This window comes from Ascaphus truei, chromosome 4 (genome assembly GCF_040206685.1).
Source record: "Ascaphus truei isolate aAscTru1 chromosome 4, aAscTru1.hap1, whole genome shotgun sequence".
In the NCBI taxonomy this organism is placed as follows: domain Eukaryota; kingdom Metazoa; phylum Chordata; class Amphibia; order Anura; family Ascaphidae; genus Ascaphus; species Ascaphus truei.
Genome location: NC_134486.1, coordinates 215,596,383 through 215,602,512, shown reverse-complemented (window position 1 = coordinate 215,602,512; position 6,130 = coordinate 215,596,383).

The following is a 6,130-nucleotide window of genomic DNA, read 5'->3' as shown; positions in this document are numbered from 1 at the left end:
CTTCTCTCGTTCATTCAGCTGCCTCTCTCACCTCCCTCTCTGATACACCCACTTCCCTCTTACACCCACCCACCTCCCTCACCCACCCACTTCCCTCTCTCATCCACCTTCTTCTCTCTCTCCCAACTTTACTCTCTCGCCAACTTTCCTTTCTCTCGCCAACTTTCCTTTCTCTCGCCAACTTTCCTATCTCTCGCCAACTTTCCTCTCTCTCGCCCACTTTCCTCTCTCTCGCCCACTTTCCTCTCTCTCGCCCACTTTCCTCTCTCTCGCCCACTTTCCTCTCTCTCGCCCACTTTCCTCTCTCGCCCACTTTCCTGTCACATCTACCCACTTTCCTCTCACATCCACCCACTTTACTCTCACATCCACCCACTTTCCTCTCTCGCTCACCCAACCTCCCTCTCTCGCTCACCCAACCTCCCTCTCTCGCTCACCCACCTTCCTCTCTCATCCACCCACCTCCCTCTCTCGCTCACCCACCTTCCTCTCTCATCCACCCACCTTCCTCTCTCACCACCTCCCTCTCTCCCTCTAACCCAGCTCCCCCTTTCTCACCACCTCACTCTCTCATCCACTCACTCTCACACCCACCCATCTCCATCTCTCACCCACCTCCTTCTCTCATTTGTCCAGCTGCCTCTCACCTCCCTCTCTCATCCACCCACTTCCCTCTTACACCCACCTCCCTCACCCACCCACCTCCCTCACCCACCCACCTCCCTCACCCACCCACCTCCCTCACCCACCCACTTCCCTCTCTCTCCCACCTTCCTCTCTCTCCCACCTTCCTCTCTCTCCCACCTTCCTCTCTCTCCCACCTTCCTCTCTCTCCACCATCCTCTCTCTCCACCATCCTCTCTCTCCACCATCCTCTCTCTCCACCATCCTCTCTCCACCATCTCCTCTCTCTCCACCATCTCCTCTCTCTCCACCATCTCCTCTCTCTCCACCATCTCCTCTCTCTCCACCATCTCCTCTCTCTCCACCATCTCCTCTCTCTCCACCATCTCCTCTCTCTCCACCATCTCCTCTCTCTCCACCATCTCCTCTCTCTCCACCATCTCCTCTCTCTCCACCATCTCCTCTCTCTCCACCATCTCCTCTCTCTCCACCATCTCCTCTCTCTCCACCATCTCCTCTCTCTCCACCATCTCCTCTCTCTCCACCATCTCCTCTCTCTCCACCATCTCCTCTCTCTCCACCATCTCCTCTCTCTCCCACAATCTCCTCTCTCTCCCACCATCTCCTCTCTCACCCACTTTCCTCTCTCTCTCACCCACTTTCCTCTCTCTCTCACCCACTTTCCTCTCTCTCTCACCCACTTTCCTCTCTCTCTCACCCACTTTCCTCTCTCTCTCACCCACTTTCCTCTCTCTCTCTCACCCACTTTCCTCTCTCTCTCTCACCCACTTTCCTCTCTCTCTCTCACCCACTTTCCTCTCTCTCTCCCTCTCCCTCTCTCTCCCACTTTCCTCTCGCATCCACCAACCTCCCTCTCTAACTCACCTCCCACTCACCTGTGTCTCTCGCCCACCTGTGTCCCTCTCCCCCACCTCTGTCCCTCTCGCCGACTGTGACGGTGAATGGGGTTAACCAGGCTCACTAATAAAGGTTCAGCCCACTTGGTTACCACTGATCCGTTTATTCAGGTCCTAGAGGGTCAGCTCTTGGACCCAGATGTCTCAAATGCATTACTGACTGTGTGCAAATGATGCGACATTAAAGATTTATTTGTATTTTGCTTTTCCTGGGGTGCTGCGACCGGGAGATTTCTAGGCTGTAAGTTTCAGGGTGGGTTTGCCAGAGAAAGTCTTTACAGTATGTGTCCATGTATTGGGGTTTCGGAGTTGTGGGATACCCCAGGAGTTTGATCCGGGAATCGAGTGAGATTCTCGGATGCAGCCAAGCACATTGCTCCGGGCAAGCTCTGACTCTGAAAACATTATTACGACTCACCGCCAGGATTCTGCAGCATCTTCCAGGCAAGTTAAACGAGCATGAAGGGGTTAATGTATACCTGCAATCATACATGGGGTTCCTAGTATAAAGAGGGGTCCCTAGTATAAGGAGGGGTGACCAGATACATGCCCAGGTACCCTGAACCTGGTATAGGGGTTCAGGGGGGCTCCAGCTAAGTGATAAAACTGAGTGATTTCTTGTGTGAACAAGTTTAAAAGTTATTTCTAAAGTGTGCCAAATATGAGGCTAGTGAGTGTAGGCAACATATACTCTCACTCCGTCCCTGACACCAGAACCGGGACTTATATATTTTTACCACACACATGACACATTATATTTTATTAAAGAGTTATATTTTATAGGCATATGTACTGATAACCTGTGAATGAACTGTTGGATTTCCAAGTCATGGATTCAGAGACCAGATGGCTACCAAGCTTGATGCTCATGGGTGTGTGCGGAGTCCTGACTTGAAAGCCTCAGACATGCCAAGGTGTTAGAACAGGAGGGGTACTGCAGTTCTGCTTGAGTACCCACATCCTGGGCTAACACAGGGCTATCCGGCCACCATTTGCCAGAGCCCAGACTCTGTGGAGCCTGGACAGCGAGTTGGCTCAGTATGCCAGGAGGCAGAAGTGCCAGGTTAGCGCATGCCCCTTTGCAGAATGAGAAAAGGTACCCACCCGATTTTACAATACCGGCAAATCGGTGATTGGTTGGCAGGGAAATTCCCACACTCTGATAGACTGTAGAGGAGCCTTGCAACCAATCAGAAGCGCAGATTCCAAGCGCCTAGCCAACAGCGGCAAATTCAAAGATGCTCTGTGCTGAATAGACTCGAGCAGGCTTCAAAGATTTTGACTCAAGAATTCTTCTAAGTCCCACTTCTGAAGAACGTAGCGGTCGCTTCTGGCATTGCATGCCGAAATCAGTTCCAGGACTTTTGTGAGTACCTCCCGGTCATTGGAAAGGGCCCTACAGAGGTCATTTTTGTGAAAATCGTTTAAAGGACAAGTTTGTTAGCCCCATTCCCAGTACATGTGTTAACCCTGTAAATTGTGTTACATTGTGTGTATGTCTTTTCCTGAAATAAATTACAATTTATTTTACCTTCTTGCTTTGCTCAATCAATGATCCCAGTATAAAAAGGTGTTGATAAACCTGGTCTCCAGTGACAGACCTCTTGACCTATTCCATGAGGGATGGGAAGGGGAGACTACAAATACTGATGCCTCTGTGCTTCAGTAAGTGGTGGATCTCAGAGACTAGCTAGAAAATGCTTATAGGGTTAGCACAGGCTAATCTCAGGGAGGCTCAGACCAAGCAGAAGACTTGGTATGACCAAAATGCCCATAGCAGATCATTCATCCCAGGACAGCAAGTACTTGTTCTGAAGCCCACTCGTCAGAACAAATTAATGGCTGCCTGGTCTGGACCGTACACGGTTTTCAGGAAGATGAACGAGTGCAGCTATGTTGTACAGTTAGATTGAGAGACAGGTAGAAATAGGACATCATATCAATATGCTTAAGAAATATTTTAAACAGTGAGTCATCAGTGCTGGTTATTTGTAGCCCACCGATGGGGGACCTGGCGAGCAGTGCTCTGCCTGACCTCCTAGGGGAGTCTAGGCAGGAGGACACAGTATAGCAGGTTGAGAGAGGGTCCCAGCTCAGTGTACAGCAGAAAGTACAAGTGAGGGCTATGTTAGAGAAGCATAGGGTTCTGTTCACGGACAAGCCAGACAGAACACATATCACAGATCACCCAGTGCTTACCGGTAATCTGAGACCTCTGCATAAGCATGCGTACCGGGTATCAGCAGAGGTAAAGGGTAGCATAGAGAGGGAAGTAGAGGAGATGCTGGCCCTAAGTGTAATTGTACCATCCCAGAGCCCTTGGGCTTGTCTGGTAGTCTTAGTGCCTAAAAAGGACAGGACCACCCGGTTCTGTGTGAACTGCCAGCAGCTTAATGCGGGAATGGTTTCAGATGCTTATCCCATGCCCCGCATTGACGAGCTGCTAGATGAGCTCGCGGGAGCAAAGAATCTGACCCCAATGGATCTGTAGAAGGAATTCCAAAAGAAAAAAACACGGAGCACAGCTGCAAAATAAACTGGGGCTAAACACCAAAAAAGTTAAATAAAATTACCTGGTGAGCAACGTGAGTGCAGGTAGAAAAAACTAACGCGTTTCGCGCATAGTGCTTTGTCAAAGAGTATGTTTACGTTACCTCAATCAGTGATTAATAATGTGTAAGCTCCGCCCCCATCTGTGGTGACGCGACGCTGAATTTGGCGCAAAATCGGCATGATTGAATCTGATTGGTTAGTGGACTGTTTGTTTATTTGGGTGCTGCTCTAGGGTGACCCTATTCCTGAGTAGGTAAAGAGGGTCATTTGCTTACAGACTTCTGGTCCAATATACAGATCTTAGGTACTTGCTGTTTTATGTGCTCACACATGAGCTCATATGCACACCCAGTAAGGGATACATACAGAGGCTTATGAAGTCTGTCTTCAAGCAAGTTGAATACTCATCAAGTTATGTATATATTATAGGTCTTATGGACTTTGAGCACTGTTATTAGGGACTTGTTCCTGTTTTCACAATGGATCTGTGCAAAGGGTACTGGCAGATCCCGCTGACGCAGGAGGCTAAGGAGAAGTCAGCATTCATTACTCCAAGTGACCTCTACCTTCCAACGCCTGGTTGATTACTGGAAGGGATCCAAAGTTTTTCAAGGGCATACATGGATGACATTGCGGTGTTTATTGGGTCGTGGGACAGTCAACTAGTTCATGTAGCACCGGTGCTGAGTAGAATTAGGGAAGCAGGGCTTACATTGGAGCCCACCAAGTGTTTAGTAGGTATGGTGGAGATATTGTACCTAGGGCACCGGGTGGGTGGAGGGCATCTTAAGCCTGAACCAGCTAAGGTTGAGGCTATAGTGCAGTGGCCAGTTCCCAATTCCAAGAAGCAGGTTATGGCTTTTTTAGGCACCGCTGGCTATTATAGGAAATTTGTTCCACAGTACAGCGCCGTGGCTAAACCCCTGTCGGACTTGACACAGAAGCGACTCCCAGATCTGGTAGCCTGGCCTCCTGCCTGTGAAACAGTGTTTCAGGCACTAAAGACAGCGCTGGCCAGCGCTCCTACCTGGCTGCTCCAGACTATTCAAAAAAGTTTTTGGTACAGACCGATGCCTAGGACTCTGGTATCTTTGCTGTACTCAGCTAAGTGGGGGAGGAGGGAGGAGAGCATCCTGTGGTGTACCTGAGCAGGAAACTGCTGCCCAGGGAAGTGGCTTATGCCACCATTAAAAAAAAGAGTGTTTGGCTATTGTGTGGGATTTGGGGAAACTTCAGCCCTATTTGTATGGGCGGACATTTACGGTGATCACTGATCAAAATCCTCTGAGTTGGCTACAACGGGTGTCCGGGGAAAATGCCAAGCTGCTTCGTTGGAGTCTTGCCCTGCAAGAGTTTCATCACTTCACCATCCAACATAATAAAGGCAGCGAGCATGGCAATGCGGATGGACTTTCATGCCAGGACAGTCCCAGTGATCCAGTAGCCTCAAGAGTTGTCAGGCCAGATAAACTGCCGGACGAGGCAGTTGTAACAAAGCCTTCATCTTGACGGGGGATGTGTAACGGTGAGGGGATAACCAGACTCAATAATAAAGGTTAAGCCCACTCGGTTACCCCTGATCCGTGTTTGAAGGTCCTAGAGTGTCAGCTCTTGGACCTGACCGTCATATGCATCACTGTGACTGTAAATTATGCGACAATACAGTATTTTTGTGTTTTTACCTTTCCAGGAGTGCTAGCCAGCGGAGCTTGCTAGGCTGTGAGTTTTAAGGTGGGTTTTGCAGAGAAACTTCTTTCATATTGTGGCAATGTAGCGGGGTTCCCAAGTTATGGATACCCCAAAGATGTACCCAGGAATCAGGTAAGATTCTCGGGAACATTGAAGCACAGTGCTCTGGCAAATCCTACCTGGGAACGTTCTTGCGACTCACCGCCAGAGTACCCTGCTTCAGCACAAACAGGAAAGGTAAAAAGGACATCAGGGATCAAGGTATCCCCAGAACGGTCCCGGGGTTCCTACCATAAGGCTGGATGCCCCGTTCAAGCCCAAGTCACCCTGAACCTGTATAGGGGTTC